Genomic DNA, 16,975 nt, shown 5'->3' with positions numbered 1-16,975 from the left:
GGCTCCGGGCCGTGCCGCCGCGCCCCTCTCCCGGACGGGCCCTGCTACTCCAACCCCCCACCCACTCCACGCGAGGCCGGGCACTGCCACTTCGTGGTCCCCCGCGACCCCCCGATGCCGGACAGTGCTGCGTCGCGCCTCTTTGCCCCTCTCCTGGACGAGCCCTGCCACTCTTAAACCCCTCCACCCCCACCCACTCCATGCGAGGCTGGGCCCTGCCACTCCGTGCCCCCCAGCGCCGGGCCGTGCCGCTGCGCCCCTCTCCCGGACGGCCCTGCCACTCCAAACCCTACTCCACCCCACTCCACGCGAGGCCAGGCCCTGCCACTTCGGGCTTCCCCGGCGCCGGGCCGGGCCGCTGCTCCCTGCGCCCCTCTCCCTGACGGGCCCTGCCACTCTAATCCCTCACCCCCACCCCACGCGGGGCCAGGCCGCGCCGCGCACGATTGCAACACTCTCAGGGGTGGGCTAAGGTCTTAGCACACCAGATCTTTCTGAAATTCGGCCATTAACGAAATGGAAGTTGAAGAGCGTGCTGTTTTGTCACTTTTGATTTAACTACAATAGTTTTATTTTGTTTTATCATGTTTTCAAACCACGGGAAAGCGTAGTCGGGCTTAAAAAAGGGAGGGAATAATTTCCGGGTAGGAAAATAGTTTGGTCGGATATATCATATTTCCAGCTGGCATTTTGACACGTTGTTGGGATTTTTTTTAAATAAAGAATTTTAATGTGAATTCGTGAATCTTTCATAGAGCCCAGTTTGACTTTATGCCAAGGCACAATGTGGCAGTTTCTTACTAATATAAAACTTTCTTTTTTGCCCACCTTAATCTTAAGTAAATTTTTTTAGGCATTTGAATTCATGAATCTGTCCTTTACTTAGAACATTGCAAAGTGAGTTGTGGTAGTCATACCGTAAATAAAATCATAACATAAACTTGATTTTCGAAAAATGTAAAAATAATATTTTAAAATGTAGGCAAAAAGGTTTTTCTGATTTTTCCATTACATATTTTTTGTATTTCAGAGCCTAATGCAAATACAACTAACTCATTCAAGGGGCAGTTTGTGGGCCTCTTACTAAATGCATGTTCTGTGTTTATTGAACATGATTTTGTGGCTGGTTTAGGTCATTAAATGCTTTGATCCTGCATTAGATGATCTGGGTCTAGAAAATTCCCAGGTGTTTTTTCGTTTGTTTGTTTTTTATCGTTTTAACTGAGTATTGAGATTTTGTCGACATTAGGCTTTTAATGCTTAATTGTTTGCAAACTCTTCACATAATTCAACCTGTTCCTTTATTTATTGTTCATTTTGTTTAATGTCACCAGCTTTCTAGGTAAGTTGTGATTTTCAGAGGCTGGAGTTTGAGGAGAAGGGGAAATCTTTACTTTGCAATTAAGCATAACATATATTCAAATATATTCATAGCTTAATGGAAAGTTCACTCTAAGACTTTTCTGTTTGACGTACTTTGGCTTGCATGTTTAAACATTTTACTTTCTGCTTTTCTTTTTTATTTATCCCTTAATTTTTTTTTTTTTTTTAAATCTTTTCACTTGGTTGGATTTGGAGAAAAAACTGAACACAAACTCTGTTTTATTAGTGATACATGCACTTACACATCTTCATTTTTATATCTGCCAAGATTGCTCAGTTTTTATATCGAGTTAAGTAGTTCATATTTCTTATTATCCTATTATTATTTTTATAACTACTCTGGGCAGCATATAACCCACTGACTCTTAGGTTTTAATTAAAATACTTGCATGAGGCTCACTCTTGGAACTTGTCTGTTTTGAACAGCTTACTGGTAAAGAGTCCTGTTTGAACTTTATGACCTAAAGTTTAGAGAGTTTAAATAATGAGTCAGACCTTTTTTGTTTTTAACTTAAATACTCTGGGAAAGCTAATTTATAGCTTGCAAAGACCTGAAATGAAGAACTTTTTATATTAACTTAATTCTATTTAGGTCTTACGTGTGACCTCAGACATTTAAATGTCTTTTCAGGCAGTGACGTCAAATAGTAAATCAACATAAGTTTCATTCAGTAGCAGTGTTAAAGCATGTTGAAGACATGCAGCTGACAGGTAGATTGACAGTTGACCTACCTTCATTTCGTTTATGAGGCAGGCAGAAAAAAACAAAGGGCTGGATTCTTCATAGTTCTTGGCCTCGGCTCCTTTGCATGACAGCTGCTATGCCTACAGCTGTGCAATGCATGTGGTGCCTTTCAGAATTCATCAGATTGCTGGTGGATCATGAGGCATGTTCTGGGTGGTGAAAAGCCCCGATTCCTTTACGTACAGAGTAGCCTCTTCTCTCTCTCTGTCTCTGTCTCTCATTCATTCATTCCAATAACGTTCCTAAAGCTCCTGCGGTGCGCCAGGCACTCTACTGGGTTGGTTGTACAGTGCAATGGTGAGCAAAAAAGCAGCAGTAACTCTTCTCGTGGTGCCTGTAGTCTAGCGACAGACATTAAATCAGCATGTTGCTGATCAGCGCCTAGATCGTTGGCATGGAATAAGCTCTCAGTAAATATTCGTTGATTGGCAAACAGACTCACAGAGACCTATAATGAAGGAAAAGAACACAGTGCTGTGAGAACACAGTTCATGTTGTCTCTGACCAGGGAGCATGCAGTTCTGCCATGGGCCAAAGAGGTACACACGTTAGTCATTTCGAAGTAGAATTTTGGATTCTCAGTTTCGTAATTCAGTCTAACTTCTTACTTGAGCAGCCCCAATAATGAGATCGAACATGAAAAGTTCCTTGGATGGGACAGGTAGGAGAGGTGGGGGGAGTTTTTAGTGTCGGGTGTTTAAGGTAATTTTAATTTGAACCATAGGAAGGTTATACTCTGAAGTAAAATGGTAAGGACCAAATTTAGAAGTATTTACCAGCTTATTCATCGTTGTCCCCTGTTTGTTAGTGTGAGAAATGAGAGATTGATTTGCTTGTTAGCAGTAAACAGTGACCCCTGGCAAATATTCTTTTCAAATGTAGACTATAATAGCAGAATGTGTCGTTGCTGTGCCTTTTCTTGGCTATGTAAGAGCCTTCCTTGAAGTTCTCTTACCCTAAAGAAACAACAGTGGCACTATACAAATGAGCTTGGTGGAAGGGGCTTAAAACCTGAGACCCCTGGGTTTTTACCTGGTGACTTGGCAAATCATGTCAGCTTTCCAGGGTGTAGTTTCCATAGCTTTAAAAGTGGGCGTCATGACATGGAATGGTCATTGGGCTACCTGACCTCACAGAGTTGCTGTCAAGAGCAAGTGGTATAAGAAAGGAGCAGCTCTGTGCAACGTGTGAGTTCGTGGTAGCTGTAAGTGCCACCAACAGCATGTTCCTTGGGGAGGAGCTACTGAGTTTGTGACTCATCAGTCGGTGTTTACGGAGCACCTGTGGAAGCCCAGACACGCTGGGTCTCTCTGTTCTCCCTTCTCGTGGCAGAGCCTCGCTCGGTGCCGATGGACCCGTATGATAGGCCTTGTTCTAATCTACTGACTTTCCTGTTCGCAACAAGTTAGATGGAGGAAATTAGAAGATATTTATAGCAGCAAGTATTTCTGATAGCTGGGCAGTAAAGAAGACAGTTTATAAGAAAATCAGTGGTGAACTATAAAGAGCACAGTTCCTTAAGTCACTCAGCAGGTCCAGGTAATCCTTTGTAAAAGCTGTAAAGAGTCCCTGAGAGTATCAGCTAGTGTATAATGTTTGTCCAGGTGACTTTTAGTTAAATTATAATCAGCTTATAAAGGAAATATTTCCTCTGTCTTTGCAAGCAAAATTATTCAAATAAAAAAACCTTGGTACTGTGATGAGCACTCAAGGTTTTTGAAGTTGTACATGTTTGAAATTCTTCTCCAAAGGCGACAAGACCTATAGAAATTTATAGCTACTTTAGGGAGCTAAGTGATCCACATGCAAAATCACTTGGTCTGAGGGCTTTAAAAAAATAATGCTAAACTAAAGGACTTGACATTGAGAGAAAGAAAAGCGAACTCTGGGCTGGGATGCCTGGGGAGTTGTTACTTAGACGGAGGGCGAGGGCGGGCGGGGGGTGGCGGGATGGCAGTGTTGCAGAGTGGAGAGCAGGGAAGACGAGCCCAGGAGGCTTAAAGAGCAGGTTGGAGGAGTGAGTGAAGGGAGGGTCCCGTCCCGCCTCCCCGACCCATATTTTAATAAATATTTGCTGGTCTGTGTCAGACACTCTTCTGGGTGCTGTAGTTACAGCAGGGAACTAAAACAACCAAGGTTCCCACTCTCACGAGATTGACATTCTGGAGAGCCAGGGGATGACCGGCCAACAAGATGAACAGGACAGGTCTTGTAATGTTCATAGGGTATGTGTGTGAAGTACGGCATGACTATAGATGGCTGCCCAGGGGTGGATTTTCGGAGGCCGTGACATGAATGGCACAGGGGCGGGCCCAGTCAAGGTCTAGGGGCTGAGAGCTCCCGGAAGAGGCTGCTCCACATTTTGGGAAATTTAATGCTGGGGTGATACATAGTGAGGGCCACCGAGAAACTCACATGAGTATTTTTGAATTATGAAAATCAATTCTGCAAATAGACATATTGGCCCCTTTTGTCCCAGGCGCTGCACTTAGCGTCTGGATTGGTAGGGGTAATTAGAGATGACTAAAATATCCAGGGGAGGAGCTTATCCTTTTTACTGCAGCTCAGTGTAGATCAGGCTAACTGAATGTTTTGGTTGATGTGTGCATGGGGTCAAGGATAGAGAGGGGGTGGGCAGGAGCCCTTTGGGAGAGGAGGTGATGCTGCTTTGTGGTCACGAAGTGGAGCACAGTGGAACGTGAGGAGGGGAAGAAGGAAAGAGCAATGCAGGAGGTGGGGGAGAAGCAGGGACACGAGGCCACAGGGCACAGCTAGATGGCAGGTGGAAGCATGCAGCAAGGGGCCCTGATGGAGACTTAGGGCCTTGTGGGCGGCAGTGTGCAGAGCTGCCGCCGGACACAGCAGCGAGCCCGCGGCGCTGAGTGGTGCTGAGCACGCCCACACGCAGTCCCTGTTGGCCTCTGCTTCTGTGGCGTCCAGGCCACCTCCATGGTTTGTACCAGCTCCTGCTGAGGAAGTGAAAACTTAGCGAGATTAAGTAACTTGTCCATGCTCACTCTGCCAGTGAGCGTCAGTCAGAACTTGAACGCAGGTTTTCCTTTTCACGCCTTTTCTTCTACGGAATATGCTGCTGTTTGTCCAGTTCTACGTGTGGTGGGCAACAGCAGTAGAAGTGACAACACTGGTTCCATTTAAAGTTAAAATTAGAGAATATATTTAATAAGCATGGGAAACAAGTCGGCTTCCGTGGGGTTTGATCGCACCTTCCTTAGCAGCCAAGGGAATTGGCCAAAGCCGAAGGGCGGAGTCTTGGCTGAGTGATAGGCCTGGCTGTGGTGCCTGAGGATGGTGGCAGACGGGCCCTGAACCTTCCGGCTGCCTGGTGGCCAAGGTCCTCTGCCTACTTACTCACAGGCGCTCACCCATAGTTCTTATTTGCAGGTGCTGGAACAGGGCATGGGCACTTGGAGGTGGCGGTGTTTTGTGGAACTGTGGCCCCACATTACATGCTTTATGGCTTACGAGCTTGTCACGTTAGACCCAACTGAGCGATGTCCTCGTCCTCGTCCCCTAATGTAGGTAGCTCTTGCTGCCTTGCCGCTGAGCGATGCCTTCCCTGAGCATTGGGTGTCCCATCAGCATGGGCTGGCTGCCAGGTTGGTTGCTCACTGCTGCTGTGGCGGTGGTCTGTTTCTGAAGCACAGTACAGTTTGAATTTCTTTTCAACAGGAATTGGAATTTTTTTAACTCTAATTTTGCTGCTACTGAATTACTCCACGTTTAGGTCAATCAGTTGGTCAGTGTTTTTGTTTTGTGCCTTGGAGTCTTGCTTATGTTATAACCTCGTTCTCAGGGAAATTATGTGGATTAACTAAAATTTTCCAAAGCATTTTGCGGAACGTCCACTCGTGTTTTAGTGGACGAATTTACAAAAATCCCAGTACCTGCCATGGTTGAAAACTGCTTCAAACATTGTAATTTAGTGTATTAGGAAATACGCTATGTTCTGTCTATACGTAGGTTGTTACTCTGATTCTCCTGTCCCTGTGTAAATTGGGAGGTGAAACTCGCCTAACACCGAAAAAAAGGTTTGATGATCATAATATGTTTTCTAAAAGGTGAAAAAAATTACAAGATCCTTATTGTAGTTAGTTTAGAAGAATTTAGTTGATTTTTTAAGATGATTCATTTGTAATTTATAAGTGAGAAAACAATTTCCTTTGCTTTCCTAAGTTCTTTTTCTAAATTTTGGATTAATTACTGTTTTTATAACTCATTGAGTGTTTCCTTGGCAGTTTCACATTCATGTTTACAGATGAGCTATTACCATATGGGATCTTAAGTGTTCACAGGAGAATTACCAAGAGGAGAGCATAGTTTTACATGTGGAGTGGCCTCTAAAGAACTGAGGAATTGGATAAAGACTCCAAGAACAGCATTACATGGGTTAAAAAGTGATAGACATTTTCTTTCAGTTCCAGGCTGTGCAGAGTGGAGAGTTGCAGTCTCACGTGTAGTAGACTAAGATGGAACTCTATCTGTTCAGATTTTACATGCTTCCAAAGACAGTTCTAAAGTTTGGTTTTATTATTAATACTTTGGTCGATAAAAATTAGGGAAGCTGAATGACATGGAGAAGAAAGTTATTTGAAAGCACTACTATTGTTCCTCAAAGTGAAAAAGATAAACGCTGAAAGCAGCCCTTTTTTTTTTTTTTTTACCAGATTAATCCAGTGGCAGATCTGCACATCATGTCGTTGTTTTGAATCACTGTTTTCTATTAGTGGTGACCATGACAGAAATTACTTGTTTCTTTAGCATGTTTTGCAAGTGCCTAGCCCTGTGCTTGGTGCTCCATATACAGATGGTCTCTGATTTATGGCATCTGATTTTAAGATTTTTTGATTTACGATGGTGTGAATGCGATATGTATTCAGTAGAAACTGGCTAATCTAAGCTATGACGTTCAATAGGTTAAATACGTTATCAGTTTAACAATATATTTGACTTACGGTAGGTTTATTTGGATGTACCCCATTGTGAGTCGAAGAGCTAAACCTCCCAGTAAGCTCTGCAAAGCAGGGGTCGTTATCCACCTTTGCAGATGAGGAAACATGCTCAGAGGGGCCATGTGGTTTGCAGAAGTTCACCCAGCTAAATATTTGGCTCCAACTTGCCTAAATCCAGTTTTTATTTCTAATGTTTCTAAGTAGGACAGTTATACTGAATAAGTAGTGGTGTTTTATAAGTCTTTGCCAATTAGCCAGGATGAATTTTCACTATTTACTTTAGAATTGCCCACTTTAATCCTAGATAATAAGGCAGTATAGCGTGATTAAATGAAGTCTTTGGAATTGGAGAGCTCAGTTATGGTGAGAACTGATGCCTTCAGTTACTCTTGCTTCAGGAGTTTATGGATTGAATAGATTTATTGTCCTTTGAGTACCTCAAATAGTTTTTAAAAACACTAACAAATTACTTTATCCCTTGCTGTCTGTTGTCAAGTGTTTTTTTCTTTTCTTTAAACAACAAATTTGTCATTTTGGGCTTTTTATGAGTATTTCATGTCTCTTAAGTTGTATATTATTTTTGAAATCCGTTGAGAAAGCACAAGAACGGGGTGAGGCGTTGCCTGTGCCTCACTCTGCCGTGTGGATGGTGGAGGGCTTGAGTCTGCCACGGCAGAGCTCCCTCGTTTTGTCTTATTGACGATTTCAAGAAGCCCCGATGTGTAGCTTCCTCCTCTGCCCCAGAGTTCTTTTGTTGAGAATGACTGGCCAAATGTTTAGAACAACTGAATAAAATACAATTTTTAAAATTTTTGTTAAGCCGAATGTTATGGAGCATGAACACGTTTATACTAACATACGCTCTAAAAATTAAATCTAGAAACTGTAAATGCAATTCCTGTTTGTGGCTATAATTGAGTTAAATCGTGCTTATTAGTTTCTTTCACTGTCTTATGATGTGATATCTATAAAAGATAGGAATTTTTTTTTTTTAGATGCTTATGGTGGTGGAGGAGGAGAGCTTTTTATTTTTTTCTTTTTCCTTTAAGAGGAACTCATTTGAACTGTTTGAAGCAATAGCTCCTTAAGAGGTTTTGTTTGCTGATAAAGCTGTTCCTATCCCAGCGGCTTGGCTCATTCCTGAGGAAAAGCATAAAAGGAAGCAAGAACAAGAAAGGAGTTGCCCTAACCTGTCCCTGTGCACTCTCGAATTTTCCTGATGAGAGCCAGGGATTGATTTCTTAATTGTATTTATCTCACAACTTCTTGAATTTGTGGCAAAACGTAAAAGCTTCTACCTAAAAGCTTCTTCCTAAATCAAGTACGGAGAGCATTTAGTTGTTCCTTGAAGATTCAGTAAGTCCTTAACACCCCACCCCCACGCCTCAGACACACGAAGTAGGCTAGACAAAAGAAAAGCACTGTTTAGTAATCTGTTTTTATTTTTCACATTTCTTTGGCATTTGCCTTTCTCTTCTACCCTTTTCTCTAAAAATTAGGAAGCAGTAACTTTGTTTAAAAGGTTAAAACTTGGTAGGTGTATTAAGAAAAAGTCCTGAGGGATTATGGGTAAGAGACTAGAACATTTTCAGCGTTCTGTAGCATTTATTGTAGCTATTTCCTTTTACCATTTTTATGGTCATGATCCTGAAATTTAAAAATATTTTTTGATGGAAGTTTTAATAATCTGGTAAATGTTGTATAGTTATTTTAAATGTTCTATATTAATGTATTTATTTTTAATATACAAAGAATATGTGAATGGTTTCAGAGGCAAGAAATTTATTCTACTGATAAAATAAAATACTGTGTGTGGGGTATATAAAAATACCAGTTTCTAAAATAAGATTATGACATCTAAAATCCTTGCTAATTTGATACTTTCAAAACTTTCACTTTTATATGCTTTTCTTAGTTTAATCAGTGTCTGAATGACCAAAACCTAATTTCACCCTTAATGAATTAGGTGTGTGTTGCCAGGTATGTATAGTTGCAGAGGATTATCTTTGCTTTTGTTAAAAAGAAAAGCAATTACTACAACTTAGGTTAAAATCCTCCCCCCTTTATTTCTGTTTACAGAGATAAACAGTCGTTCCTCTTGTACTGAGAATCCTTGATTCAGTCTTTTGTAGGTTTCCTAAGACATCACATGCCACAAAAATGAAGGCAAACTGGTTTGTTCACCCGTGTTTAGAACCCCTAAACCGAATTATGTACAGTGTCTGAAGTTGCAGGACAGATTAGAATGGGCAACAATGCGATTTCTGTGCCTTTTGTTATTCTTTTCACGGTTTGGCTTCTTCAGTTCGGTTTTCATTCTCTTGCCAATTTGAGGGATAGAATATGCTTTTCTGGTTCTTTTGGCTATATTTTTTGTTTTTAACATATGAGATTATCAGAACCTGTTTCTCCGTGGAATAAAGCGAACTGCTGGCTTCACGCGGAATGTGAGATCTGGGTGAGGAAAGGCTCCCTGCCTTCCGCCTCCTGTCTCGGTACCTTTGCCGTGAGCATGATAATTCAGCATCAGTGGAGACCTAGGTCTTCTGTTCATCTCTACCAGGTTTATGCTGCAGGCAGCATGTGCTGGTTAGTTGCAGTTTTGATCTTTACACATGGAATAATGTCTATTTATACATCATGGATTGTAATTTTGGTAGGATTTACACTGGGCTCGAAATTACAGGTTCCCTCTCTCTGGTGTCAGAAGCAAATAATGAAAAGAAGTAACTATCAACAGTCTCACTCTTGGTTGGAATTTTGAACAAGGGCTTAAGATTCCAAACTTGCTTGTTTTTAGTTTTATTAGCTGCTATATATTGTCATGGGAAGTATCTTTTTTTGTTATATGTGATCATAGGAATATTTAATAATGATCAAATTTGAGTATTAACCTTAATAAATACCTATTTGTAGTTTTTATTCCATCAAAATGATAAATTCAGGAGTTCAGGATAGAAAATAATGTAAATCACTGTATGCCAAGGTAAATTAAATTCACGGTTGCATTAGAATGTAGAAAATACTAAATCAAGAAAAGGTGATGCTTAACTATTTCTGACTCTCTTCCTTTTTAGAGATACAGGGCCCTCCAGATCTCATGGACGGTTGTCAGAAAGGAATTGCTAAACCGAAGGACTGCTGTAATCCCTCCACCCCCAACCCCAACTTCAGTTTCCATGCTAAAGCACATTAAAAACAAACCATTACCCAAAGTTTTTATTAGTGGGGTGGAGGTATGTTCAGGCTTCGCTGTCGTTTCTGTATTAAATGCAGCTGGATCAGTACTTTGCAAAGGTAACTTGTTTACAGTGAGCTTAAAGCGTGTGTGTATGTTGGGTGGAGCAGAGAAGGAAAAAATTGCTGACCCAGCTGTACCTTTTGAGTGCTGGGAACTGTATGATATGTGGACTTTATTGTGGCATGCTAGAACATACCCTTGGGATTACAAGGCCAGATTCAGATCCCAGTGTTACCAGTTAGTAGCAGTGTGACTTTGGATGGATAACTCCATGTATTTCGATCCTCAGTTTACTTGTCTTTAAAATGGGTTAAGACCTACCTTTGTAGGGTTGCTTCGAGCCTTGAGCCTTATCAGAATGTGTGGCACACCGACCTTCGTCCATTCCATTGTCATTAGTGGGCACTGGCGAAATTAGCTCTGTAGTAACTCTGCCTGTCCTTTAACTGATCATGGCACTTCTGGATTTTTTAAAAAAAAGAACAGTTTTAACATATTCTAACACGTCCTTTTAAAATTCATACATTTGCTTTGGCGACATGGTGTGAATGAAGTAGATTGCACATTAGATGAGAGTAAAGCTCTTTGGATTTGCAGCTGGACACATATCATGGCACTAGACAGAGAATTCCTCACGTAGAGACCTGATTCTTTGTAAAAGCTGTCTATCCAAACTAGGATACCGGTGGTTATATAGGTTGGTTGATTAGATAACTGTTGGAATTCGATTGGTTGCACGGGCCTGGACGGAAGTAGACATGTTTCTCTATTTGCTTGCTGCCCAGATGAAGTGTATGCTATTTTATTCCTGTTCTCTTATCTTGATGTGGTCCAAACCACTCATAGCTCTGCTTTACTGTGTCGTAACCAAATTTTAGGCAGGTGACATTTTGGATGAATTTTGGATGTTTCCTCAGATGTTACATTATCAGACAGCCTTGAAAGTAACTGTGTGGGAGCAATGTCAGTGCTGTATATGACAGATGAAATCTGTCAGTTTACATTCTTCCGGATGTGAAAATCAGGAAAAAACAGAAGTGTGAAAGCCAGTTTCTTGGGAGAAGTTACTAATTCAGTTGATGTCAGTTTTAAGGAAACTAATGTCCTGATTATCTGTGCAGCATTTTTATTGAGCAGTCTGGGGAGTTGGAGGTTTTTCAGGGATCACACAGGAGTACTCTGGTCCATACGTGTTTACATGAACTCACAGCTTTGTGATAACAGGAGGTCTCTGAGCCCCCAGATTTTGTGTTTAAGTTTGTGACTTTCTGGGGAGAGGAGCCTCAGGTGTTATCTGATTTTCAAAGGAGTCTGCAGTTTCTTCCCATAAGATTAGGAACCACTAAAGCGTGAACTAGTACGTTTAATTTTAAAAATTAAGTAGAGACAGCAGCAGCAATGCCATCAGTGGGGTTACAGACTTAAAAAATGAAATATCCTCACAACTTCTGTTAGAGCATTAAGATCTATATTGATGGGATGTTGGTGGGTGTTTGCCAGAATTGTTTTCTCTCAGTTAAACTTCTGTCCTCATTGGATTGTACATTTCCATAATGATATCTGGGTGGGATTGTGTGAAACCATGTAGAACAAATGAACTAAACAAATGGGCGAATTCAGAATTGTCAGTGGAAGCAGAATGTTATTGTCTTCCTAAGAAGGAACATATGCTGACAATTTAGACTTGTAGGCGTGGGGTGTCTGTAGTTTGTTTAGTAAAATCTGTGGCTAATCCTTACACTTGGTTCCATTTATTGGGTCTGTGTCGGGCACTGTGCACATGATCTTGTCATGATCTCATTTTCTCCTCCCAGGACAAGTAGTTATCACCAGTGTGTATCACAGTTAACTCCCATCTGCCCTGAACAGGATAATTTCTCACTAATCCAACTGTGGCCCGAGGCTGCACAATAAAGTTTTGGTTTTGTGACTTTCCGTTTCGTGGGCTTCTGGTCTTCGAGGGCCTATTTTGTTCAGAGTGCCACCCCAGTGAGAGAGGAGAACCCAATCCAGGAGTGTCTCACTTTTGTCAGCGTCAGCTCTTCGCAGGGAGGATGTGTGACCCTGGAGACGCAAGAACCTTTGGGGAACAAGTGAATCGAGTGTCTGGATTGAGAGCGAGACCCTTTCTTGCAGTGTGGGCACTGGCCTGGGAGGCAGCTGGGTTTCAAGCCCTAGTCCTTTGTGAGCCCTCCCTTCCTGGCGGCATTATTGTACCTCCATGTTGGCAAAAGAAAAGCAGCAACGCTGGGCAGCATGGATAGCTTAGCCCTTGGAGACCAGCGCCGGGTAAGATTCAGTGTTTCTAAAAGGCTGCACTCTCAGTGCTGGGGCCCATTATGCTCTGAGGGCCATGGCAGTGCCCCAGCAGCCCCCAGGGGTACCTGCCACTCCCCCGCCCCGCCCCCACTCTCTCTGCATATCACTTTTTGCCTCTCTCCCTCCCTCTACCCTCCTGCCTGCTTTCTCTCGTCCTCCTTCCTCCCCTTCCCCTTCTCGAAAATTGTAAAAGAAGTACAGATTCTCTGGAGCATTTTTTTCCACTCAAAATTTGCTGCTTCTTTACATTAGTAAGGCCTTTCCTCAGAAGGGCTTGCTTTTCCCAAAGTTAGACATATGACTTCCAATTTTAAATTCCATATGACTTCCAATTTTAAATTCCTTTGGGGCAGATATCTTTGTAGTAAAATATATGAATTCTGTATAGCTCTTAAAATGCCTTGTAGATAAGCACCCAAGAAAAATTATCAAAAGACTTCTACTTCATCATTATTCCAGAAACTTTACAAAGTATGTAGAGGGAAAAAAAATTTAATCTAGCTAAAATAGTGAGCTTGGGCTAAACTAGTCTGATAAAGGCTGGTACATTCAAGAATGACATGTGTTATTAAAATTGGCCAGTAGGAGTTTGTTTTTAGGTGAAGATATATTAAAACAAACAAACAAACAAACAAACCTGGAATTGAATTTAAATGTAATCTTTGATTTAAAAAGTAATTTCTCTATGAGGAGAGAATATCTTAGTTTCTTCTATTTTTCCTGAGTCTAAAAGATGGCCTTGACAGTTTGCAGTTTGTCAGTGTAGGCGACTTGGGCTGGCCTGTGCGCATGCGTGAATTTGTGCTAGCTTCTGCACCTGTGTCAGCCTGGAGTGGACCAGGCTCTTTCCCCTGGAGCAGTGAGTGATGTGTGTGCATTCATGATTTTTGATAGACACATCTGCAGGTGGAAAGGGGCTGGAGGAAGATGGAGGTCTTGGACAGAAGGGAGTGAGATCACTTAGCAATAGTCATAGAGTCTTAAAACTTATCCTGTAAAAGTGAAAGTGTCTCATTTTGTGGCAGATCCAAGGGATTAGGTAGTTAAATGTATCTGTAAATTCTCTTGTTTTTATAAATGAATTTCTTAAACCTTTACCAAAATGTGGCATATTCTAATGCCATTGTCTAGTTTTTGCATTTTAGAAGAAACAAAATAAAAGCCAGGTGAACAATACTCTCGCGATGATCACAGTTGACTGCCAAAACATTGACCGTCACATCTACCTGGGAGGCACTCATGATTGTTTGAATTAGATTTCTGACTTAAATAATGATGGGTATAATAACCAAGTGCAGTGAAACAAGCAAAAGAATAGGAGGTGTGTGGCTGTTCAAAAGGAGGAGACGAATTAATTTTTTGTTCAAAGTAGTGTAATGCATAGGAAAAAAAGTTGAGTACACACCCAAAGCTAACAGTGGTAATTAGAATGTTTAAGCAGTTTTGCCTGTTATTGCAGTGTCTGTTATGAATATTTTAAATCTCTTTTAAATCCTTATAACTGTGTGTCTGTTGTGGATTTGGTGTTTCTGGGGATAGTACTTTTTTCTGGACACTTATACTGGGGTGTACAGGTACGAGTTGGAAAACAAGCACTTCAGTAAGACTTTTTTTGTGCAAAGGAGAAAGTCAAGGCTTTTTCCAAATTGTACTTTTATAAAAAGTACATCAGCTAATCTCAACCAAAAGAAACACTTTCAGTTGTGTCATTAATTTTGCTTTTGTAAATATATTTTTAAATCTTGCATTTATTTTTTTGCAGAATGTAACCAAATGTTACATTAGGTTCATCTAAAAAATTAGAAAATACCAAAAGATAGGGAAACAGGTATTATCCCCTCATCATTTTCATATCAGTAGAAGGCACCTGCCTACATCTTAATGTAGATCCTCTCAGTGTATATTAATGAATAAACTACAGATTTTATTACTTACTGATATGATTTGACCAATGTTCCTATGAGCATTTCTGTAAACAAACGTAAAGAATGAATTTTAAGTGTTGCAATTGTATCTTGACTCAGATTTATATATAGATTTTATTTCCTGAAAATATTTTTAACCTAAATTTCGTAGTTAATTCATTAGGATATAGTATTGTAAAATTTTTCACGGGCTTTGAGAGGGACAAAACGACTTTCCTTTTTGCTGAGACTAACCAATTCTCAAGGGTATGGCCATCTCCTCTGTTTTAGGAGGTTGCCAGGTACTTGTAACACACCACTTCCCTGCTCAGCTCCCAGTGCTGGTATATTTGTCCACAGGAGACTGGTACCTGAACTTGAATTAAGTTCTTTACTTTGCAGTCGCTAATTCACTTTTTATGGAAGGTTTTCAGACTTCAGATATATTTTTTCTCCTTTAAAATAAAGGTACTGAACATCCATGACAAGAACTCTGGAAATTAAGAACTCTAGAAATTAAAATAATTATAAATCAGAAGAGGCTAGGAGCTTGTTTAAATTTCAGAAGCATTTAATAAGTCTCTGAAGTTATTCTGTTTATGCCTCGAGATTTTTGGGTTTATAGGAATGTAAGGAAATTTAATTGTTTCTGAATTTGAATTTACTAAAGTTTATTTCTAGTACTTGGAATTATCCAGTCAGAGCCACTAAAAGCCTTCTTTAGAGAAATGAAAAGCTCCCGACAGATAGGATCTTTGCTGTTCTGCCGTCAGCCTGACGTTTGGAGGTTTGGGAGCCAGAGCCTCCATGGCGGCAAAGGCTGTGCACCCCGCTAGCAGGACGCAAGCATTCCAGGAATTTAGGCTGTGATCTGTAGCACCGAAGGATCCAGAACTTTTCCATTGTTTCTGTTGGAAGTGAAATCTAGAGTCCTGTTTTAATACCATGAACAACTTAAAACCAGAAAGGTTTTATTTTTATAATTTGCCTCTAGGTTACAGACAGCTCTTGGTGAATTTAACTACTAAAACGATTTGAAATTATGCCCAACAAGCCTAAGAGAATGTTTTTAGATTTCAGAGTTATTTTACTTATATAGAAAATGTCTAGGCTATTACTTTCATAAGAACCAACTGTAACAGAATCTCACTGCTTCAGATTTCTCTCTTTCAAACACATGGACTGGATGGACTGAGTCCCCACATGGCTTGTTCATTCACTGATCTCACCTTGGCCAGTCGTAGGGGCTGCTTTCCATCATCCGATAACACGTCTCCGCGTGAAACACTTTGACCTCGTGGAAGCATTTTTGGTGTGGCTTCTGAGGCACTGTTCGCATCAGTCCTGCTGCCTCAGGTTTCCCCATTGTCCTGTCAGTGGCTTTTGATGGCTTCGGGGTTCCCAAGTCATTATCTTTTTTTAAAAGCATACATTAAGGATATCGAAATGGCCCGTTAATTCCTTGTGGAAAACTCTGTTTTATATATCCGTTTCCAGCTTCTCTCTTTCTACTCATCCCGCCAACTGTAGAGTGTTAAACCCTGGTGCTGACATTAGTGCCCTGCTGGCCTTCTTTCATGAAACTCACACCCTTGCCATTCAAAAATGCAGGAAGATGTATAATGACTAAAGACGTTTATGATGATGTTCTCAAACTTGCCTGAAATGCAGATGGCATTGTTACTTCCCTCTTTTAAAGGTGAATTAGAACCCAGAAAGTGTCATTAACAAGGATACTAGAACACAATGACTAGAATAATGAATTGGATGGGAATAAAAGTCTCAGTTTTGTTACAAACTTGCTGTGACATTTTATGCAATTCATATAATGAGATAGAGCTCAGAGAGGTGTGTTTGAGATGCTGCCTAAGACCGTCTTTAAGGCTCCCCCTGCTCTAATTCTTAGGCTGCTTCTCTCTCAGCTTTTAACGTAACCCCTTAGTTCTGTTGTTACTCTGCGTTTGTTCAGTTCTGTAAGATATGTACCCCAGCTTAGCTGAGTATTTTGTTGAAGCCTTTCTTCAACCTCGTATGAAAGCGTGCTTCCACACTTCTGACTCCTATGAGAGGCCCTCTCATTTAGGAGCAGGAAGAAGAAGAGGTTCTAGTTGATAGAGTCATGAGGCCGGAGGGAGTAATTTAAAGACCCATCAATCTGTCAAAACGTGAAGGAGAAACTTGGGACAAATGAAGGCTGAAGAAATTCGTCGTTTTGTAACTATGCGATCAGAGGTAACCGGGGGCCGTGGAGCTGCAGGACAGTGGAGAGGGTGAAAGTCTAGGTGCCAGGATCAAGGGCTGGACGGAGAGCTGAGGAGCTGCGGGCCTAGGCGCGCCTGTCCTTGGGGAGTTGGCCTCTGACCCGTTCAGGACAGACCGTGTCTGTCGTCCATGATCTTCCATGGTACGGTCT

The 16,975-nt window shown here is 41.2% G+C and overlaps 1 protein-coding gene across 6 annotated transcripts in view; it reads left to right on the top strand.

Moving 5' to 3' along the window:
- PRDM2 (PR/SET domain 2) overlaps positions 1-16,975 on the top strand; it is a 97,595-nt gene that overhangs the window by 33,694 nt on the left and 46,926 nt on the right. The gene's annotated exons all lie outside the window — the stretch shown is intronic.

Source organism: Pteropus alecto, unplaced genomic scaffold, assembly GCF_000325575.1.
Source record: "Pteropus alecto unplaced genomic scaffold, ASM32557v1 scaffold125, whole genome shotgun sequence".
NCBI classification, from domain to species: domain Eukaryota; kingdom Metazoa; phylum Chordata; class Mammalia; order Chiroptera; family Pteropodidae; genus Pteropus; species Pteropus alecto.
This window is presented reverse-complemented; position numbering and strand designations above follow the sequence as displayed.